The sequence below is a fragment of the Herpailurus yagouaroundi genome, unplaced genomic scaffold (assembly GCF_014898765.1).
Source record: "Herpailurus yagouaroundi ecotype Mexico unplaced genomic scaffold, PumYag 182, whole genome shotgun sequence".
NCBI classification, from domain to species: Eukaryota; Metazoa; Chordata; class Mammalia; order Carnivora; family Felidae; genus Herpailurus; species Herpailurus yagouaroundi.
In genome coordinates, this window is record NW_024412413.1 from 35,054,351 (window position 1) to 35,064,334 (window position 9,984).

Sequence of the window (9,984 nt, forward strand, 5' to 3'; positions counted from 1 at the left end):
AAGTAAAACAAAGTTAATAATGGAGAAATTGATGGTAGTTCAGAACAATGATCTTCACAGAATGAGAGAGCAGTTGATGGAATATTTCCGCATGGACAGATAATGATGGATAAGTTAAGTGTTTGTAGGGAGGAGGGATGGTAGTGCATTTAGAGAGGACAATTTTATCATTGGCACAGGAGTGTAATGGACAACACGACCACACCTGGGAAGGCTGTAGAGAAAGCAGTATCCTCAAGAGAGAGCAGGTTTCTAGCAAACAAGAAGGTGAAGAAAATGGAATTTCACAAAACTCTTCCATGGAGAAGGAGTTCCTTTTTCTTCAGTAAAAACAGCGATTGTGAGGATCTTTTTCATAAAATCTATGATTCTGTGATCCTGAAAGTCAGAGGACCTGTTTGCTTCTCCCCACCTCCCTCCCCAGGCTTATTAATTGGGTGACTTTCCTAATGGTTATGGATGAGTACTTCTTCTCTCTCAGACCTCATATACAGTTAAACCTAAGACTGGTTAAAGCTACTGTAATCTCCTCTTCTGCCCAAATCCAAGTACCTGTCACTATCATCTCTAATATAGGACACCTGTTGTGCCTCCATCTCCTTTTTTAGTTGGTATATCCCTTGAAGCTAGAGTGGTATTTTAGGAACACAGATTTGATTGTCATTTCCCAATTTAAAACCCTTTAATAGTTCTCCATTGCCTTTTAATGAAAATTAAACCTTTAGTATATGTATATATATTTTAGAGAAAGCTTTGAGTAGTATGGCTGCTACTTATTTCTTCAGCCTATATCTTGGTACCCTTCTTATTCTTGATACTTTGTTTACAAAAGTATTCTTCCTTTCTTTGAATATGCTGTAAGTGTTCTTCCTTTAGTGCCTTCAGACATGCTATTTTCACTTTTGCCATGCTCCTGTTCTCTAGTCATTCCCCATTCTCTGCTTATATGTAATTTTTTAAGAAGTCTTCTCTGATCTAGACAGTTACAGCTACATAAATAATTTCAGAGCATCCCCTACTCTGTCTCATTGTTACTTTACATGTTCAACAGCTTTTAGATCGAAAACTCCATAGGCAATATTGTTTATCTGTTGCTTAAATAAACCAACAGGAAGGATGGAATTATTACAATGACATGAATGTAAGCTTGACCTGAGTTGAGTTTCTAGAACTTGATTTAAGTGTCACAACTGACTGTAAAAGTGAAAATCCGCCTCAGAATCAAATAAGACATAATGGTCCAAAACAACAGCTGCAACAGCCATAACAAATGTACCAAATATTTTATATCGAAAAATGTCCTGGAAGACCACCAATGCAGAACTAGTGAACACCATAAGACAAGGCAGAGCCTCACACACCTTGCTATATATACTGATCAAAGTGGAAGTGACCGGCATGTTGGAAACGGAGAGCAAGAATTTGGAGGACATGTGCTCTGTATCACAACACGGAGCTATTGCTTCCTCTTTAGCTCAAGCCAGATGAGAAATGGTTTAAGAAGCCCACATGTTGCTCGGGGAGAGGTATAGACTGGTCTTAGGACTGAATGGAAAGAAAGAAAATGGGAGAGGTTGTGGGTATTGATCTGAGGCAGTAGCAGAAGAAAGTTTTTTGATTTGCTCTGGGAGCTTCTTTTCTACTGATAGTAGCAGCAAGGGTGTTTGTGTTTTCTTGAGGGTCAGGTGTAAACTGTACAGTAGAGGAAGCTGCCCAGGAGTTAATTCAAATCCTTCCTGAGGCGCTGTCCAGAGAAAGAATGTGACCCCAATAAAATGATGAACAATGCAAATCCCAAGAACAGACAAAGAAGTATGAAGGGCCTAGCAAAAATTCTCCATCATCTTTCAATGGGAATGTATGAAATGTTTCTAATGTGACTTCCAAAGCCCTGAAAAAGCATCTACAAGAGCATGAGTGGAGACCAGAATGGATTAGCTTTGACAAATCCCCAGAGGCCAAGATGAGAAATGCCAAAACACAAGGAAAATCCCTTTCTTCTCATTTCTCACCCTTCATCCTGGAGGAACCAGAGACCCCATGGAGGAGGAGAAGGGGAGTAGAAGGCAAACTGAGGAAAAGAGAGAAAGTAATGGCTCACAACTTTCCTATCTCAGGCTTCCCACTGATAGCAGGCACAAAGAGGAAAAAGGGAGAAGCATTGACTTTAAAAGAATTTTGTTATGACTGTTGTCTTCCAAGAAATTGTTATTATTTTTTAATGAACAGAAGAATTTCAATCTCTACCACGTCTGATGATCAGAATAAGTAGCTGGCAGTAGGGGAGGTGATGATTCAAATGAACGAATGAATCAATGAATCAATGAATGCATACATAAATAGGAATACAAGAATCTGCCAGTGTTAAACTCTGGACAGAACAGTGTTTCCCCACTAATAAAAATTAGCAAAAGTAGGCAATTGCTTATCTTGATTTATTGAGATATTTATACTTTTGAGAGTAGGTTGTTGGGTTTACTTCTTAGTTGATAAATTAAAAAAAAAAAAAGAATCCAACTTTGAAACAGTTTCACTCTTCCTTCCTGAAATTTGTGGGTTGTTTTCATCTTTCTCAAATGCTGAGAACTATATTTAGCCTGCTTAAATGTGAGCATAATGAAAGTGTTATTTGATTTTTAAATACACAAACTATTTCTGACTCAATTTATATTAAGCCCCAGTTGAAATTTTTTATTATGTGCATATTGCCAGTAAGTGATTTCTTCAGTTAGGGCTGTGGTTTAATTTAATCCTTTAGAATGTAAACCTTTTCTGAAAGAGTGCATAAAAATCTAATTAAATTGTAGGGGAATGCAAAGTTAGTGGGTAAAATAAAGAAGGAGGACACAAATAGGAAATAAAAAGAGTGGCTGGAATACCATTTGCTTAGTTAAACCAAGTTCACCATTAGTCATCTTGTTCTTAGATAAAACACTTGAATCTTTTAAGTTATATTCTTGCTCACGTGGACCATTAGAAAAGTCTTTAGACTACATTTTGAAAGCATTCCAACAGAGTAAGATACAATACATTATTTAAAGTTTTGAAGGCCATTATCATCTTGACTTTACAGGCAGCTGTGTGAACAGATTTTTTTTTCTTTCTTTCTTCCTAGGACCTTTCATTATTCAGAGCCATATTATTTTGTTGCAGCACTAAGTGGAGAATAATTCCATATGTGTTTTGCAGTTTACTGTATTTCCAAGAGTTTTGGATGCCTTCAACAGATACAATAGCAGACATTCTCTACATTACTTAAATTGCCAAAGTTACACAGTGTCAGCCCTTACAGATGAGGGTGTATACTCAATGAATCAGAGGCATATTCCACTTTCCCCAACACACAAAAATAAATGTAACTAGAATGCCCACAATGTATATTCTGTTAAATGAAAGCAAAATTCTAGAAGAAAGGGGCATTTAGACATAGGTCGCAATTTCCAGAACCATTATCAGAAATATTACAATTTTGTTTGGCTGTTGTAAAAGGACATTATTCAAACCTACTGTTGATGCACAGAAGTACCTATGCCTTTTGAGATTTTCATTTGTTTCTCGCATTGTGCTTAGTAATAGCTTCAAGTTTAGCATGCTCTGACATGAAAGGAGGCCTGAACATAAAACATCACAGCACATTATGCTGCAGCAATCTATTTTCTTGTGGTCACAAAGTCTGAGAAATGAAAGCAGTTTTCTCATTAGGAAGGCATTTTTGCAAACTGTAAAACTAAACAAACACATTTTTTTTTTTTGTCAATAATGCCACCTAAGAAAGTAGCATCAGATATTTGAAGAGACTCGTGTTTGTTCTTGATGGCAAAGGGGAAACAGAACTTGTTTGTGGCTCTCATTGTTATTTCTTTATTACCTTCAGTTATAGAATTTAAGAAATAACTTCTGTTTTGCGTGGTACAAAGTCTGGCTAGAGTATCCCCAAAGTAAGAGATGTTAAGCAAGGATCCAATGTTAGTTATTTCTTCAAACGATTAGGATTCCTGCTTTAGGGAATTAGATTTTGCTTTCACTGCTGACTTCTAGGAAATACATTCTTCCCATTAGGTGATGTGAAAATGATAAAGTGTTCAAAGCAGAAAACTGCTTTGTAACACTTCTTTAAACTGACAATATTTGTGATTACCTCATTTGTATATCATTTCTATATCTCATTCCATGAACCTGTCCTGGGACCATTCTGGAAGTACAGACCAGTATAATGTGTTAGGAATTTTTCTATATGGCATTTCTGAGGCAAACATAATAAATAGCTATAGTTAATAAAAAGCAAAGATATTATGCACTTTATGTATACTTTTGAACTCAGAAAAGCAAAAACTGTATCATAATTTAGGCACAGTGTAAAAAATCATACAAAGACAGAAAAGTGTTGTGACTCATTTGTTTATACATAAAGATATGGACGTTATATCACAGAGCAAGTGCTCTCAGATCAGGTAAACGGTGATGAAGAAAAGATACGATCTGTGCCCTCATGCAAATCACAGGTACTTGTGCAATGTGACAACACAGCAGACGCTCTTGATTGATTGAGTCATTGATTGATTCATTTAAATAGACAACCCTTTGAGCAGGCATGTTGTGTACAAATGTTAAAAACACATATATCTGTTAATGAGTCTGCCACATTCCACTGGAAAAGACAGGCTAGTAAACACATATTACACTATTATGTACAATACAGTGAATGTTATTATCAGAGTTTTCTACGGGTACCTTAAATAATGCCAGTAACTTTCCTATTGGAATCAGACAGTTTTTTTTCCCCCCAAAGTATGTAACATTTGACAGAGACTCAAAAATGTAAGTAGATTATTTTCAAATAGAGAAGAAAAGGTATTTGGGGATAAGAGTCACAAGATGAATGTTAGTTTAGGGAGTCCTGGACCATGTAGGCCAGATGGCAGACAGTGAGCGCGAATGAGAAGGATGACAGGAGATAAGACTGCTTTAGGTCCACAGAGAGTGCCCTGAGAGAGAGTTACTATCTTTCTCCAACTCAATTTTTGATGTAGATAGCATTTAAAACACCATATTGCTAGATTTCATTTGAAATTTTATAAATGTTTGACTGATAGCCCGAGCTTTCTCTTTTTTGTTTTTTAGCTGTGTGTAGTTGACATGCAATGCTACGTTGGTCTCAGGTGCGACACACATGTTATATCAGTTTCAGGTGTACAGCTTAGAGACTTGACAGGTTTATCATAGTTGGCTGTGTTCACAAGTGCAGCTACCATCTGTCCAATTATGTTGCTATTAAAATATCACTGATTGCATTCCTTATGATTTGCTTTTTGTTCCCCTGAGTTACTCATTCTACAACTGGAGGCCTGTGTCTCCCTCTCCCCTTCAACCATTTTGGCCCAAACCCCACTCTCCTTTCCTCTGGCAACCATCCGTTTCTTCTCTGGATTTATTGTTCTGATTCGGCTCTTTGTTTGTCTAGTTATTTATTTTAGATTACATTTATGGGTGGAATCATATAGTATTTATCTTTCTCAGTCTGACTTATTTCATTCAGTATAATACCCTCCAGGTCCATCCATGTTGTCTCAAATGGCACATGCTCATCCTTTTGATGGCTCTGTAATATTCCTGTGTATGTGTGTGTGTGTGTGTGTGTATACACCATTTTCCTTATCCATTCTTCTATCGATGGGCACTTAGATTGCTTTAATGTTTTGGCTATTGTAAATAATATTGCAATAAACATAGGGGTGCATGTATCTTTTTGAGTTAATGTTTTCATTTTCCCTGGGTAAATACCCAATAGTGGAATTATTGGATCATATGATGTTTTTATTTTTAATTTTTTGAGGAACCTCCATACTGTTTTCCAGAGTGGCTACACCAGTTTACATTCCCATTAACAGTTCATCTGGGGTTTTATTGCATTGCATTCCCAGTCCTGAGTAATGCTTACATCACATTTTTATGATGTTGTTTTCTTTTCTAATTTTTTTTAAATTTAATGTTTATTTTTGAAAGAGAGAGAAAGAGAAAGAGAGAGAGAGAGAGAGAGAGAGAGAGAGAGAGAGAGAGATAACATGAGCAGGGGAGGGTCAGAGAGAGAAACACAGAATCCGAAGCAGGCTCCAGGCTCTGAGCTGTCAGCGCAGAACTGGATGTGGGGTTCGAATTCACAAACTGTGAGATCATGACCTGAACTGAAGTTGGACACTTAACCTGACTGAGTCACCCAGGTGTCCTTTGTGATGTTTTATTGTAGTTGTCTTTAATAGAAAGACCATTTGAGCTATTCTTGATAAGCAAGGCTTCACTGTGCAGTTTTAAAGTTTTGTGAGATGACCTGATGTGAATCGTGTAACAATTTGTATATATTTGCATGTATGGGCTGAGAAATGGATGAAAAGTATAAGTTACTTAACTATTTATGAATAGGATTTTGCCCAGGAACACTCTTCAAAATGGTTTTGCTATTCTTTGCTCCTCACTAGATGAAACATAAATATAACTGTTCTAAAGAGAGGGAGGTCATGGTGAATTGGCGGTTATTTGGGTGGTATTGTTATTTTTATTACTGTTATTGTTGTTGTTATCATCATCATTATGGTTTTGAAACTGTTGGGCACATTCTACAGAGTCTGAGATGCAAAGGCAGTCTTCCAAAAGCTGCCCATCTCACTCCCTTAGGAGAGGAGCTGCCTTTTGGTAATCAGATAATTAACATATGTTGATGTCTTAACACTCACAATTGAGATCCTTTTCTTGCTTCAAAACCAATACAGAATTGAAGAATTTCCTCCTCTCTTTGTGTTAAGAAGGACTAACAAAACAAGAGGTTTTATCCACATTCTGTGTAAACCAATCCTATCAATCATCCCTCAGGCAATGAGACTTGGTTTGCTCTCTTGCAAAAGATAAGATTGATAATAATGATATGCATTCACAGCATTTCCTTCTTTATTTGGGCACTCCATTTTCAAGTAGAAAGATCACAACTTACTAAGTAGCAAGCTATCAAGATTTAGAGCATGCCCTGCTGTTGAACCTTCTTTTTTTATGTAGCATAAGAATTGTATCTTGAGAGAAAAAGGGCCAAATTATGCTTTTCCAGTGACAGTTTATCAAGTCTGTAATTATTTTTCTAGACAATGAATCATCTAGAGAAAATGGACAAAAAGTGTCCTTGATCTAGGAGGCAGGAATGGCATATGTTCAGCTCACATAATGTTATTACAATCTCTTGATCTTGCTACATGGCCTATCTTTAGGCTTTGCTACATTGTGGAACACGTTAAATTCACTCTACATCAGGTAGCATGATTCTCCAGCTCCATGGTCTACCTTAGAGATAGAGCCATACCTAATCCATCCTTAGGGCAGAAAGAATACACTGTATACATGAATCACGACCTTGTGACATACCTCGTAGAGATTTGTGGTAAACCATTTGCTCCAGTCCACTGCCCTGAAGTGTCCATGTTGGGACTGACTGCACAGTAATTGATAAAGAGACACTGATGTAGTCAGCCTAGCTACATATTACATGGTGAAGAGTCATCGACCTTTCATACACCTGTTCAGTCGACATGCCTGAAAAGCTTAGAATCATTTTTGATACCTTTTCATTCTCATATATTCTTATACTCTTCACATATAATTCACTAACAAATTCTGAAGAGTCTCTACTCTTCAAAATATATCTAGAATTTAATACTTTTTCATGATTTTTCTGCTACCATCTTCTTTCAAGTAGCTATCATATCTCATCTGCATTATTTTAATAGTTTCTCAGTGTACCCTCCCTGATTCTGGTGCTGCTTATCTTTGGTCTATTCTAAATCTGGCAGCAAATTATCTTATAAAATATTAACATGAGTATCTTTATTCCTCAGCTCAAACTCTCCAAGAGCTTGCTGACTCACAATGAAAATGCAAGTGCTCATGATTTACTGGCCTTACATAATTTATTCCCTTAGATTCTCTCACATATCTACCTCATCTCCTCTTCCATTTGCTACAGCAACACTGGTTGCCTTGCTTGTTTTTGAATAGACTGGTTGTTCTCTTTTCTAAATGCCTATATATTTAGTAGTCCTTCTGCCTGGGATCTGCTTCCTCAGATATCAACACAATTTGTACCCAGATTTTATGTCTTTACTCACATGGTGTCCTCTCAGTGCCATCATCTCTGGCTGCCTTCACCTTTGTCTAATATTATATCTGGTGGGACACGTGGGTGGCTCAGTTGGTTAAGTACCCGACTTCAGCTCAGGTCATGATCTCGTGGTTCGTGGGTTCGAGCCCCATGTCAGGCTCTGTGCTGACAGCTCAGAGCCTGGAGACTGCTTCAGATTCTGTGTCTCCCTCTCTCTCTCTCTGCCCCTCCCCCACTCTCACTCTCTCTCAAAAATAAATACACATTAAAAAAACTAAAAGAAATTCTATCTTGCTTCTCTACCCCTTTTTTCATCCCTGCCTGCAAATCTCCTTATCCTTAATTATTGCTTTAATTTGTTTTCTTTAGTGCTTATTACTATCTAACATACTGTATGATTTAAGAATCTACTTATTCCTCTACTTTCATTAGAGTGTAAGCTCTAGAGGACATTTTCTGGTTCATTGTTGTATCCGTAGTACTTAGATGTAGTTCTTGACATATAGTAGGCATTCAGTAAGTGTATACTAAATAAATAAACTTTAATGACCTATATCCTCATTCATTAAGAATTCTACATTTATGTTTAAAATTTTATTTATTTATTTATTTATTTATTTATTTATTTATTTATTTAATGTTTTTATTTGTTTTTAAGGGGGGGGTAGACAGAGTGGGTGGGGGAGGGGCAGAGAGAAAGGCACAGAATCCAAAGCAGACTCCAGGCTCTGACCTGACAGCACAGAGCCCGATGCTGGGCTCAAACTCACAAGCTGTGAGATCATGACCTGAGCCGAAGTTGGATGCTCAGCCAACTGAGCCACCCAGACGCCCCATTTAAAATTATAGCGTCCGACTTCAGCCAGGTCACGATCTCGCGGTCCGTGAGTTCGAGCCCCGCGTGGGGCTCTGGGCTGATGGCTCAGAGCCTGGAGCCTGTTTCCGATTCTGTGTCTCCCTCTCTCTCTGCCCCTCCCCCGTTCATGCTCTGTCTCTCTCTGTCCCAAAAATAAATAAACGTTGGAAAAAAAATTAATAAAATAAAATAAAATAAAATAAAATAAAATTTTATTTAGCACAATATCATATCCATAAGTTATTTTTTATGAAAAATTTTTAATGCTCATCTATTTATTTTGAGAGAGAAAGGGAGGGCACGAGCAGGGGAGGGACAGAGAAAAGGGGGGAGAGAGAGAATCCCAAGCAGGCTCCCCAATGTCAGTGTGGAGTCCACTGTGGGACTTGAACTCATAAACCATAAGATTATGACTTGAGCTGAAACCAAGAGTCAGAAGCTTAACCAACTGAGCCATTCAGACACCCCAATGTCCGTAAGTTATTTTTACCTATAAAAACAGAAATAAACATTTTAAAGGTACACAAACAGACAGAGAGGCACAAGTAATAAACAGGCTACATGGCTGCCTGTCAGAGGAGAGGGGCATGAGTGTGAGGTAACAGGATAATAGGACATAATGAGGAAGGATAAAAGAGGAATGATGCAGAATTTGATAATAGTGGTTAACTCATTCCTCGGCATCTGAAGATGTGTATATATATGAGAGAGAGAGAAGAGAAATGAGAGGAGATAGAGAGAGAGAGGATAAACTTGTGGCTAACACTAAAGTTTCATCAATGAGAACTTAGTGTTCAATTCCCTTCTCCATTGCCTGATTCTACCATGGAATCTGCGAGGCCGCAAATGTTAAAAACAAAACAAAACACCCTGAACTGAGCTTTTCTTGTACTTAGTAGTGAGATATGACAAAGTAAATAAATAAATAACAATCCATAAGAAGTGAAATTTCATGGGAGGACAACCATTCCTAAAGAAAAAGGAAAAGCCA